Source organism: Canis lupus, chromosome 4, assembly GCF_011100685.1.
Source record: "Canis lupus familiaris isolate Mischka breed German Shepherd chromosome 4, alternate assembly UU_Cfam_GSD_1.0, whole genome shotgun sequence".
Taxonomy (NCBI): Eukaryota; Metazoa; Chordata; class Mammalia; order Carnivora; family Canidae; genus Canis; species Canis lupus.
Window position 1 is genome coordinate 56845204 of NC_049225.1, and position 14311 is coordinate 56859514.

The 14311-nt window shown below is 37.1% G+C and overlaps 1 protein-coding gene across 6 annotated transcripts in view; it reads right to left on the reverse strand.

The window, feature by feature from the left end:
• Nucleotides 1–14311, reverse strand: part of GRIA1 (glutamate ionotropic receptor AMPA type subunit 1) — a 355704-nt gene that overhangs the window by 231276 nt on the left and 110117 nt on the right. The window lies entirely within an intron of this gene.

A 14311-nucleotide genomic window follows, 5' to 3' on the forward strand; every position in this document is an offset into this window, starting at 1 on the left:
TCTTTGTATAAATAATACAATCTGTTTCAATCAGTAAGTTTTGTGGTTGTGAATTTCCTTTGGCTTGCTTTACTTTCTAATTTTGATACAATTCTGTATATGTAGCTATGGGTTCAGCTTCTCTACCATGATGGATCACTGCTCTTGAGTCTCTACTGGCCTTGTGCCTGTAGAGACATGAGCATGGGGCAGGTGAAGTATGGAGCACCACAAACAACATTCTCAGCAAGAGTTTCTTGGCCGTGTTGCTAATTCTGGTACCACATGTGGTTCTCCACTCATCCACGGGGACTGTCACATCTACTCAAGCACTGTGTGGCACTGCCTGCATGTCCTCCCCAACTTTTCAAAAGTCCATTGCCCTTAAGCTTCAGTTAGTGCTCAAGAATGTACTCCTCCCTTTGAAGGATACTACTACCTGCTGTATATTACTTGGATCCATATGATGGCAACTTCTATTTAAAATTCACTCATTCCATAAATTGTTATTAAATGATACACTATATGATATGCACTGTGTAGGCCCTGAGAAGATAAACTGCTATCCTGGAGGAACTCAAAGACTAGTAGGTAGGAAACATAAATGATCAGAATATGGAGTAAGGAGAATTATGAACCGGAGTCAGCAAAATTTTCAACAGGAACATAAAGGAGAGCATAGCTGGGATGCCTGGGTGGCTCAGAGGTTGAGCATCTGCTTTCGGCTCAGAGCGTGATTCCAATCTGGGATCGAGTCTTGCATTGGGCTCCCTGTGAGGAGATTGCTTCTCCCTCTGCCTATGTCTCTGCCTCTCTCTCTGTATCTCTCATGAATAAATAAATAAAATCTTTTTTTTTTTTTAAAAGTAGGGCATAGCTAACCCAGTTAAGTGCTTCTAGGGGGAAGTGTCAATGAATCTGGGACCTAAACAATGAATGGGATTGTGGCAGGTGAAGAATGGAAATATCTCTGGCCCAGGTAAGCAGCATTTGCAAACTCTTAGTATCACCACACCTCTCACAGAGATGGTGATCTCGAAATAATGGGATGAGTATATTTCCATGGTTGATTCCAGAGCCAAACAGACTTCAGTTCAAATCCTGATTCCACAAATTCCTGATTTTGTGACCTTGATAAAGGAATTTGCATCTCTAACCCTCAGTTTCTTATCTGGAAATGGAGAGTAGTAGTAGGGTATTACTTACGTTGTTATTACTTACGTTGTTGCAAGTATGAAAATGACCTAATGGTATATAAAGGAACACAGCGCAGCAGCTAGACAAAGCAAATCCCCAATGATAGTGGTAGTGATTGATAGTGATAGTTGTTAGTAGGTCCACCTAGATTATGACCTCTCTATGACTAGGATCTGACTTATTCTTTGTGCTTCTCATTTTGCCTTGAATTTCACAGACTTAATAACAAATATTCAGTAAATTCCTGCTGACAGATTTGTTTGTGTGCATTTTCCACTAATTCATTAAACAAATATTTATTGAACACTTAGTATGTGCCTCATTCTGTCCATCACGCTGTGGACACAAGAGTAAACAAAGTACATTCCTAGAAATTTCATCCTAAAATTCTGACCAGTAGTCTCATAACATTGATGGTTACTTATACTTGGAAATCAAGTTTGGAAAATACCATCTAAAGCATAAGAGTCACCTGACTTGTTAGTGATAATAACTGTAATTCCACTTGATGTTTCTGGAGAAGCTGATTCCTTATCTTAAGAACTCTTCAACCAATTTAATGTTTTTCCACCTGCTACTTGGTCTTGACTGAATCTAAAATGATGATTTCCACTTCACTCCACAATCCACATCATAGGTTTTCCCTCCCACCCCAGGTCCTTATCAGCAACAGACCAATTTGTTAATTTGCTTCTGTTTCTCTTTCTTTTACTGCATTCTGCTGGTACTTGAGAGGCTGTCTGCCTGCATAAAGAGAGGAGTGGATTATCAGTCAAACAACTTAAGTTTTAACCTCAGTTTTGCAACTAATCAATTTTGATATATTTTTCATTTATTTTTTCAATGAATATTAATGGAGTGCACAATAGAGGCACAGCATGTCCTGGTTGAGGGATCAGGTGTTAGAGTCAGAATGCCTGAGTTAGAAACTAGCTCTGCTATGTTTCAGTCATATAATCATGGGTAAGTCATTTGATCGCTCAGTTTTCTGATCTACAAAACAGGGATAATAATCATATCTACCTCACAGGATAGTTGTAAGTATTAAAAACAGGTAAAATACCTGTAAAAATCTTCGAACAGTGTGCCTGAAACTAGCAAGTTCTCAATAAATGTTAGATGCTCTTATTTTATTGTTGATATTTATTGTTACTCTCAACTGCCAGGTACCGTATATGGTACTGAGGAAATAGTGTGGGGGGAGGACAGACATGGTGTTTGTCCTTAGAGATCTTACTTCTGTTAAGTGAAGGAACATTAAGCAACTAAACACTCATATGAATACATAATTGCAAATTGTGATGAATACCATGAAGGAAATGAACAGGGTATGGTAACGTAGTCTAAGGAACACAATTTAATATGAGACTTAAAGAATAAATAGGAAGTCAAGTGGTGAAGAAGGGGCATATGCTATGTGTGAAGGACAGTCCAGGAAGAGAGAACAGCATATATAAAGGATCGAAGACAGAGACCGAAGGGTGTTTGTGGTTACTGTGGACACTGAGGTAGAGACGAGGCTAAGGCAGTGGGGCAGGGTCCAAGTCATGCAGTGGAGTTTGAGAGTTTTCCTATGGGCAGAGGAAAGCTACTAATGACACATGGTTTCTTTTCTGGCATACAGACTTCCCAAAACTAAAGTGAGAGGATTATATAAAAAAAAAAATGCTCTCAAGCCCCTTTAACACTGAAGAATTTAAGATTCTGTGATGACTAACAATAACAACAAGGAAGTGGTTTCTGGGAACAAAGTAGAGAAAAAACAAAGAAATAGAGGTAGGAAAGGAAAGAAAGACGATTGGATATGGAGATAAGAAATAAGGAAAGAAGCAGCTGACTAAAACTTCAGCAGAGACCTAAAGTCTAGAAATGAAATGTTTAATGCTCAGTGTAGAGTTACAGACTCAGAACCTATTACATCCATGTGTGTGTAGGTGTGTTTGACTTATGCATGTATTTGTGCATTCACTGATTTGGCAGGAATCCAAACTGGGGGAACCTTTCCATGGCAGACAAATAGGTCTAATGGCCTGGAAGCAGAGAGGGGGGAAAAATGCCATGTCAATCATCTTGGTTAAATGCATGATTACTGGATATAAAGATGCATCTGGAACAGCTCCTGCTGGAAAGCTGGGTGTTCAGGAATTGAAATGCTTGCTGAGGCATGGTTCAGCGGCTCCTTTCAGGAGCTGCTCAGTGGAAATCAAACAGAATTACATTAGGGAAAGGAGTGGCTGAGGAAGTACTCTCTGGAACAGAAAATTTTATTGGGATAGGAAAAGAAAAAGGAATTTAGTCCAAAAAGAAGGACTGACTCCAAGAATGCTAATTTGTTCAAGCCTTCCAGAGCCCAGAGGAACTTGAGCACTTCTTGCTTTAATATTCAGACATGTTGGTAAAAAGAAGTATGCAAGGTAGTGAAAAGCAAAAAGAAATAAGTATTCTTTGGGCTCCGATTTCTACTTTCCACCTGAGTGAGGGTATAATTTAAGGATTTATGAAGGGGAAGTACACTGGTCCAATTCTGCAAACACTTTATAATGGTAATGCTGCCTCTGACTCTGAGAACTACTGATACTGCATGTGTGGTTATGTATCATATAAACCTTGCACCAAATCCTGGGAAGAATACTGGTTGAGTTACTTCAGTGCAGTGAGAAGTAAAAGAAGCCCCTTATGGTTTATGAAAAGTTCTTTTCTGATCAGGAAATAGCCACTGGCAATATATCTTATTCTCTTAACTACTTCCCGATTTGCCAGTGGTTCAATTAGCACATGCCTGATTTGAGTTAATAACAGTAGCTGCCATTTAATAGACATTTACAATATGTTTTAGATACTTACAGCATATTATCCCACTGAATCTTCAAAGTGCATTACATGATAGAGTCTAACATTCTCATTTTATACACAAGGAAACAGAGGCTCAGAGAGGCTAAGGAACATGTACAAGGACACATGTTAATGAAATTGATATGCAGGTCCATCTTCCATTTGGGTCCCAACTTTCTTGTCTATAAAACGGAGCTGGTTAATATCATCCTCAGATTCTCATGTTCTCAAAGCTCCCTTATGAAGACTGCAGATTCAGCAAGTACACTGGTGTTTCTATTTTGTGTACTTTCCATAACACAGGGCATTCATTCTCAGCACTCCAGTGCACTCAAGGATGTTTGCCTATCAGAACTTGGAGGAATCATTCATCCCTAACTTACATGCAAATGGCAGATAATGGCAATAATTCCTTACTTTTCTGCATCTGTCAATAAGGACTCACCTTCTCCCATTGCAGTTCATCCCAACGTCATTGAGAGGCAGACAAGAACATTCTCCCCAGTTTGCAGATGAGAAACTAAGACTCAGACAGGATGAATAACTCTACCAAGGTCAAACAATGAGTTAAAAGCAGAGTCATGACTACAGGCTTGCATTTCTTAAGATCCAGTCTGGCATCCTTTCTGGAAAAGCACAGTGCTTCCCTCAGTTGCAGGCTCCGGGGCCCAGCAGGAAGCATAAATGAACAAATGGGCATATGAGAAAACACTTCTCCCACTGCCAATGCTCACTCAGCTTCAGCCAAACTGTGTCAAGTGAAAAGCAGGTCCAGATCTTTCCATTTTTCTTTTTTAAAAGAAGCTGAGGATCTGGATTTTTACATGCAATCCTATGATTTTTTAAAAGCTACCTAAAACTTTTAAATCTCTGTGAGAACTATCACACATTTCTAAGTTGGAGTCACCACTGGGTAATCAGTTTTCCATCTCTGCCTTACACTGAAGAAATGACGGAGAATTTTATTTATGGTTGTAGAAATGTCTAGTTGAAAGCCCTTTTAGCCACAGGAATAACCATTGCTTGGGGGATGCAAACCTCAATTAATCAAATCTCACAGAACAGTGGAGATTTTGAGTCCCAAACAAAGGAGGGTCAGACAGAGACATCCCAAATCCCAATATAACCTCCTCATCTAACCATGAAAGAAAAAGTCTCATGAGGATAGTTTGTTTAGAACTTTAAATGAAAGAATGTAAACAGAGACAAGAAACCAGGACTCTGAGAAGCATAAGGCAAACATATTAAATTTTGTTAAACAATTACACTAATAAAACAAATTTAGTCATGAACAGTAGCTTTTTTTGAGTTCTTCTGTGCCAGTCACTATTCAAAGTACTTTTTTAAAATGCCTAAAACAACACTTTAAGGTGAATATCACTGTTATTTCCATTTTATAAATGGGGGAAATCACAACACAGAGAAGTGAAATCACTTGCCAAGGTCACAACTTGCTAATACACAAAATTGGGATTAGAATACAGGCAGCCCAGCTCTGGAGACTATCCTCTCTACCATAATTAGAGAGAGTACCTTCTCCCTGAAGGCATAGATTTTGCAGAGTAGTCATACTCAGAAATTTTTCACTGAGTTAGACTGAGCAAAGGACAAGGGTCCTTTTTTAAAAAAAAATAAAATAAGGCCACATATTTCTTTCTCCTATAGGGAACCTGGAAGTCTTTGCAGGTTTTTCTTCTATGCCAATGACACTCTTGATGAAGTCTATTCTAAAGCCTCCAGTCCTTGAGCAGATTGATTTCCTGATCGCTGACAGGGAGAGCTGAATCTTCTACCTATCTATTGTGGTCTTGTTTCCACCCTAGAGGGCATTAACACTCCTTATGCTGGCAGCTGCTCTGGAAGCGGAGGCCACACCCAAGGGAGACATCCACCATCTGTTTCTAATTCATCCTGTCTTCAGTCTTCCGTTCAATACTCTCCTGGTCTCACCTCATGACTGAGGCTAGACACCAGCTCTCACTGCAATCTGTCCTCCTAGGGCATCCTTGGGCCCATTAGGCATCCCAGATCTTTCAGACACACAGAGACTAGAATGATAACCCTATAAAACCTTTAGGATCTCCCCCCAACCAAACAAAAAAAGATTTTAAAGCCCTAACTCAATTTACCAATTATATAATGCTATCTATAGAAGAAATACATCCAGGAAGGTCAAGTAGTACCTTAGTGGGATGTCACCTTCTACTTTACTTTAGAAAGGATTTAAGGAAAGAGTCTCAATTTCAAATGTCAACAATGACTAGATTAATGTGAATGAGAAATAACCCAGCTGGACACTACAATGAATGGGAGAAAACACTCCTCATCTAAAGAGGGGAAACCATGGCTCAACTCCAGCCTATTATAGATATATCTATTAATTTTTCAAGAGAAAGCATAGGACTTCCATTTGTATTAATGAGAAACTATATAATTTGGACCAATACTTCCAATGAGAACAACTAGAAAATCTGGACAAAACACTTAAAAACCTTCTTGAAGAAGTAGAGGAGCTAATAAGAGAGAGAATTACAGAGCCAGGATCTAGGACTGGAGGAAAGCCAGGCAGGTAAGTCTTGTGTTTGGAACTACTTTTTTTTTCTCTGGGGACACCTGCCAATTCTATACAAAGCAGCTAAACTAAGAGGAGGCAGAAATACAAAATGGATCTTTGAGTTCAGAACCAAAAAGTAGTGGCAGTGGAAAGAGGTTGCAAAAAAATTATTTTGGGTTGGGATCCAGAAGAGCTGCCCAACAAGAGTAAAAATGAACCGGAGATAGCTAGTTGCTTGTAGGGACTGCAGTGTAGCTTCAAATTAACTCAGTCTCTGGAGCTAGTTTAAAATGATAATGGATTGCTAGTACAACAAGGCAAATATATATATTCATTAGATAAAAAGAATGTTGCCCTAGTCCTTAAATTATTTCTATAGAAAATTCTGCAAATACAATGTCCAGCACACAATGAAAAATAGTCAGAAGATAAATAATTATAATAAATAATAGATATCAGAAGATAAAACATTTTATATAAAAATGAACAGAAAAGAGAAAATAAGGACAGATCCATAGGGACTCAGGATATTAGAGTATTCAGACATATATTTTATAATCAACCATGCTTCCTGTCTTCTTGGAGATAAAATACGAGATTCATAATTTCAGCAGACTACTGAAAAACGTGTAAAATAATCAAGAGGAAACTCAAAATTTGAGAAGGACAGAGACTGACATCAAAAATTTAATACACCTAATGACAGACTGGATGCAGCTTAAAAGAGAATTTGTAAACCTCAAAATAGATCAAAAGAAAATAATAGAACTAAAGCACAGAAAAAGAAAAGGATGAAAAATAAGAAAATAATGTGAAAAGTTTAGTGAGTAGAGTGACAAATTTTAACATATATGTAAATAGAATGTCATCAGGAGAAAACTACAAGGAAGATATAGAAGTAATGTCTGAAGGGCCATTGGCAAGAGCTTTCCTAACTTGATAAAAGACACCAAGACACAAAATCAAAGGCCCAATGTACCCAAATCATGCTAATTAAAAGAAGTCACACAGGTAAAATACAGTAAAAATTTTGAAAACCAAAGAGAAAGAAACTATTTTCTTTTAATTTTTAAAAGATTTTTATTTATTTATTTACTTATTCATGAGAGACACAGAGAGGCAGAGACATAGGCAGAGGGAGAAGCAGGCTGCCCATGGGGAGCCCAATGTGAGACTATATCCCAGGACCAGGGATCACACACTGAGCTGAAGGCAGCCATTCAACCACACAACCACCCAGGCATCCCAGGAGGGAAACTTTTAAAAGCAGCCATAGTGAAGGAGGGGTGGGAGACAGATTACTGTGAAACAATCAACAATCTGACTCCTCCCAAGAAACACCTGAATTGTATCTTTAAAATGCCAAAAGAAAATAACTACAAAAGAAAATAACGAATACAGACTATATTCAACATAAACTTTTTTCAATAGTTAATGTGAAAAAAGACATTTTCATGCAAATAGTAGGAAAAAGATTTCTCAACAGATTCACACTAGTGGAAATACTAAAAGATATTATTCATGGAGAAGGAAAATTATCCTATATGAAAACTTAGAGATACAGAATGGAATAAAAAGTAAAAATTATAAATATTTGGTTAAGTACAAATATATACAGACTGAATAGAAAGGCATTGTTGAATTTAAAAGTACAAAAAATATGCAGCAATAATGGCATGTACATTGGCAGGAAAATAAAGCTAAAATGTTCTAAGGTCTTTGCACTCTCTGGGAATTATGTTTTATACATAGTATTGGCATTTATTGCCAATACACAGTAACATTTGATAAGTAAAGAATGAATGTTGTAAGTTCTAATGTAACCACAAGAATATTTAAAGGGTGTGTAATTTCCAAATTAATAGGGTAAAAAATGAAGAGAAATTAAAAATTAGTAAATCTGAAAGAAGGCAAGAAGTGAATGGTGCAGTTAAACCTATCTTTAGAGGAGAATCTATGGTTTTAAAAATGCACATATTAGAAAATAAGTTGTAAAAAATAATCAGTAGCTAAGCTGATTCTATTTCAAGAAGTTAGAAAAAAACCACTGTGAGTTAAACACAAGAGAAAAGGAAACAAAATAGAAAAAAATCAAAACCAACCTTGAAAAGAATCTTAGAGAAAGTATGAGAGTGAGCAAGTTTTGTCAGTAATATAAACGGTAACATCACTACAAATCCTACAGACATGAAAGAGAGGATGTTATGAGCAAATTTGTGACAAAATAGTTGAAATTATAGATGAAATTGACAAATTCCTATCACAAATTATCAAAACTGCCACAAGAAGAATAATGTAATTGACTAGGGTTGTAACTATTTTTTTTTTTAAAGATTTTATTTATTCATGAGAGACACAGAGGGAAAGAGAGGCAGAGACACAGGCAGAGGGAGAAGTAGGCTCCTCATGTGGGACTTGATCCAGGGTCTCCAGGATCATGCTCTGGGCTGAAGGCAGTGCTAAACCTCTAAGCCACCCAGGCTGCTCTGGGGTTGTAACTATTAAAGATACTTACAGCTTTACATAAAGACAACTGAGGCCCAGGTTACCGGTCCTCTGAGTTCTACAAAACACTTAAGTAATAAATAGCACCCTCCTTACACAAATGCTTCCAGAAACTAGGAAAAGGGAGAGCTCTCTTATTCTTCTGAGGTCAGTGTAACCTTGATACCAGATCAAACAAAGACATTGTAAGAAAGAAAATTAAAGGCACTTCATTTCATAACCAAGATGAAAAATCTTTTTTTTTTTTCAAATTTTTATTTCAATTCCAGTTAACATACAGTGTAATATTAGTTTCAGGTGTACAATATAGTGATTCAACACTTCCATACAACACCTAGTGCTCATCACAACAAGTTTACTCCTTAATACCTATCATTTATTTTGCCCAACCCCACACCATTCTCCTCTCTAGTAACCATCAGTTTATTCTCTACAGTAAGAGTCTTTTTCTTGATTTGCCTCTTTCTCTCTCTCTTTTCCCTTTGCTTGTTTGTTTTGTTTCCTAAATTCCACAGAAGTGAAATCATATGATATTTATTTTACTCTGACTTATTTTATTTAGCATAATACTCTTTAGCTCCATCCACCTTGTTTCAAATCAAGATGAAAATTCTTAAACAAAATATTAGTAAACAGGCTACAAGAGATAATACCATGACCAATTTGGCAAGGAGAAAATAATGCTGTCATTATTCACAGCTAACATGATTATATTCATAGAAAACTCCAAAAACACTACAGGAAAACACTAGAATTACTCAATGAACATAGCAAGGTCATTGGACATGAAATCAATATAAAAGAAATCATTCTATTTCAATATGCCAGCAACAAAAAATTATAATATTTTTAAAGATACTATTTATAACATCAAAAAACATTACCTAGGAAATAAATCTAATGAAAGATGTGTAATATCTCTATGCTGAAAACTACAAAATATTACTGAAAGAAATATAAGAAGATCTAAACAAATAGAGCAATATATCACGTTACTGGATTGAAAGACTTGATATTTAAAGATATCAATTCTCCCACACTGATATGTAAGTTAAATGCCAACACAATTAAATGCCATCATTTTTTTCATGTTGATTTAAAAATTTATATAAAAATGTAAAGGTCTAATAACAGATCCAAAACAATTTTGAAGTAGAAAATGTGGAAAGACTTGCTGTCCCTGGTATCAAGATAGGTTAAATACAAGGCCTAAGATACATAAACAGACCAATGGAATGGAAAAGAAAGACCAGAAACAGAACCACATATACTTGGTCATTTGATTTATGACAAAGATGACATTTAAGTTCAGTAGAGAAAGGATGATCTTTTCAATAAATGATACTATCATCTAGATATCTGTATGGAAAAATTGATTTCAGATCCCTATATCACACCATACGCAAAAATCAATTCCAGATGGATTGTTAATGTAAATGGGAAAACAAAGCCACTAAAACACAATACAGGAGATTATCTCCACGACCTCAGGGTAAGAAAAGTCTTCTTAAACAAGATACAAAACTATCCATAAAAGAAAAAAAAACCCTGATAAGTTTAACTGCATTAAAATAAGCAATTTCTGTTCTGTCCATCAGGAGATCCTGTTAGGAGGGTGAATATATAAGCTAAAGAAAGGAAGATATTTGTAACATACACACTTGACCAAAGGCTCACATCTAGTACAGTGATAAATCAATAAAACACAGAAGAAAATGGGCCAAAGAAATGGACTATTACTACTTTCAAGAGCATATCAACATTTCAATAAACATATGAAATGAAGCTAAACCTCACAAATAATCTTGAGAAAAACAAATTAAAATCACAATGAGTTATCACTATACCCCCACCACAAGGGCTAAAATTAAAGTAATTGACAATCTCAAGCATTTGAGAGAATTTGGAGCAATGAGAACCATCACATACTGATGGTGGGAGTGTAAATTGATACAGCCACTTTGGAAAGTATTTGGCAGTATCTATTAAAACTGAACATTCTCATACCATTCCTCGGTTTACATCCAACAGAAATGCGTGCACATGTGCACTAAGAGACATATACAAGAATATTTATAGACTCATTATTCAAAAGAGTAAAGAGCCCAAATGTCCATCAACAGTAGAATTATGGATGCATTGTGACATATCATACAATAGAATCCTATACAGACATGAAAATGAGTAAAATATACCCATATGCAATATTATGGATGAATCCTGTATGTGTAATACTAAGCAAAAGAAAATAGTTACACAAAATCATACTTGACCATTCCCTTTATACAAATTTCAAAAAGTAAGCAAAATTAAACTGTGACATTTAGGAATGCATTTTTAGGTGGCAAATATATAAAGCAAAACAAAGATGTTATAAGAGTCAATAGAGAGTCTCTTTGGAGGGATAGTATATAGGTGCTGAAAAAGGGTAAGAGGAAGCTCCTAGGGGGTTGGCAACATTATATTTCGTGGTAACTTGGGTGTGATTTTGTGAAAAAACACTGAACTTAGATTTGAGTTTTGCTTTGAGTATGTAAGACTTCATAATTTAAGAATGTTAAAAATGAGAGAGAAGGCAGAAATCCAGATTTTCAAATGAAATACCTGGATCTTAAAATGTTAACAGCTAATTTTAAAAAAATTAGACATCTTTGTGGGCCACGCACATTTCATCTGTGAGCTGCCATTTTGTAACTTCTGAAGGTAACTCCTCTGCTTGGTTAGGAAGTCGTAAGCACTGAGCTTGGTTCTATTCTGGAGTAACAGCTTGAGAAAGTTAGAGGCCACCAACTTAATTTGCATGTAGAGAACTAAAACCGTCAAAGCAACACATCAAATTCTATTTCTCACACCCCTTTGTTTTGTTCTCCCTCTCCCTTTTCTCTCTCTCTCTCTCTCTCTCTCTCTCTCTCTCTCTCACTTTCTCATTGCTAGCAGCTCCCTGAAAAAGGACTCATCCTGAGGCATCTTGGAGATTTTAAACCAGATGATAAAAAAAATATAGCAATAGCATTACTATTTCTGGAGAGTTTACTATATATCTAAACCTGTACTAAACTCTCTGTATACCATTTAATCATCATACCATTTAAATATCCCCAAGACTTGAGAATTACTGGGTTTCTCTTACAGATGGGTAAAGTCGAGGCTCCAGACCACAGCTAGACAGTGGCAAATGGCACAGACTGGATTCTTGTTCAGGTCTGTCTGTTGCTAACCATTACACCATACTTTCAAGGCCAGCAGTCCTGATGTGAGATACATAGACATCCTTCCAGGATGTCCTAGAAGTTGTACAGCAGCAACATAGGTATTTGCATATTCAACATGAAGATGGGCTCCAGCTGCTTAAGCCTTCACTACCTTAAGCACTCCATAAAGCCAGATAATTGTGATGACAATCTGTTGATCTTTTCAGTTTCCCTGAGACCCATAGCACAAGCTCAGTATGATTAAACAAAGCCAAGACCAAGATCCGGGACAGTTCCTCAGCCTGAACACAAAGGACACAGAGAGACAGAAAAGGAATTGGAGCCATCAAAGACTGAAGAGCCATGATTGCTACATGACCAAGGACATTCCTTGCCAAATAGTAAATTTTCAAGAAATTCAGAAAATTAAAACACATTAGCCTTGGAAAACATCACTAGAGACAATGTGGTCCTGCTACTCCAGCATCCAATATGGGAATAAAGGTCCAGGGCAGGATGAAACATGGTGAAAGTGTGAAGAGTCTCAGTCTGCACATGACCACTTGCTAGCAATGATGGCTTTGCTGTCTGTCAAATGGGAGTGTCAGAATAGACATGGTTGTTTAAAAGGAGTTTAAACTTTGTTGTCTCTTCTTTAAAATAAATCTTAATTGCAATCCCAATACAAAGCAGATGATAACGGAGCACATGGTCATGTAGCGAGGAAGACAGGGCAAATTTATCTCTGTTCCTCCTTTCCCCTAGAACAGTCCTAGAGGCAGCTCCTGAACCAATACCTGGCACAGGGTAAGTTCACAGTGAATATTTGAGAATAAACTGTCAGTTCTTTGTTCCTGCAGAGCATAATTTAAGACAACCAGGAGTGGGGTGCTTCAAGGTCCCTTCCAACCCAAAAAAACTCCAGTCATCTAAGGAACTTGCCTGCAATCCTGTGAACAAGGTAGGGGCTGAACTGAGTGGAAAACTGGCTCCTCCATCTGGCATTCCAGGGTATAGGACTTAACTCTTCAGCCCTTGGCCATGTGCTCTTTTACTTAGGAGTTTAGTTGAAGTCCCAGCTCTTCAGTGCTATACAGAGAGGTGTTTTCTGCTGTCTTCTTATTCTTTTTTTTTTTTTTTTTTAACTCTGATTTGATTTTCACCTTTGCCTTAGATGTGTACCCTGACAACAGGAAACACACACACAAGAGTAAATGAAACTTAATCCCAAGCCCTTCATATCCCAGTGAAAGGTCAGGAACCAAAGATACCTTCATCTTTAGCAGTGGAATTATGAAGTAGCAAGCCTGGAGAATATTTAAAAGTCATTTTAGTATAGTATCACCATGATACTACAGTGCACTTTTCTGAAAATAAAATAAAATAAAAAGTTAAAAAAATAAGAGTGTGAACAAGCTTGGTTCAAATCTTTACTCTATCACTAACTACAGAACCATTAGCATGATTCCAAACTCTTTGGGCTTCAGGTTTCTTGTTTGTAAAATGTGGATAATAGCAATCCTTATCTCACAGAGGTATGTATAGTAGGGAAAGCATATAAGGTAGTAAATACAGAGTCTGGCACCCGGGTCATGCTCCCTGTTAGCTATTATCATCCTTCTGACCACCACTGAGAATGAATTCTCTTGTGACAATATCCCTGCCAAATGGTTCTCTACTTGAACACTTCCAGTAACAGAGAACTCACTACCTCAAGGGGAATCAGCTTTATCCTCAAGTATTTGACCAGTTTAGACTTTCGGTTTTCTCATGAAGACAAAGAAGTCCCTGAAGGCGAAGATGAGGGTGTTCCAGGTGGGATTCCAGGGTGTGATACCACTCTGGCAGTCAAGGCTATAGTTAAACTTGAAATAAACAGAAGGCTTCGCCTTTCGGGTCTGTCAGGTTGGCAATCTCTATGCAAAGTTCACCTTAACCCAAATTCTTAGTCTGCCAGACATAGGGAAACTCTGAAATAAATTGTTAGCAGCAAGATTTCAAGGTGGCAGACATCTATCTGCTTCCTTTCCTGGTTTTCCTTCAGCCCCTAACC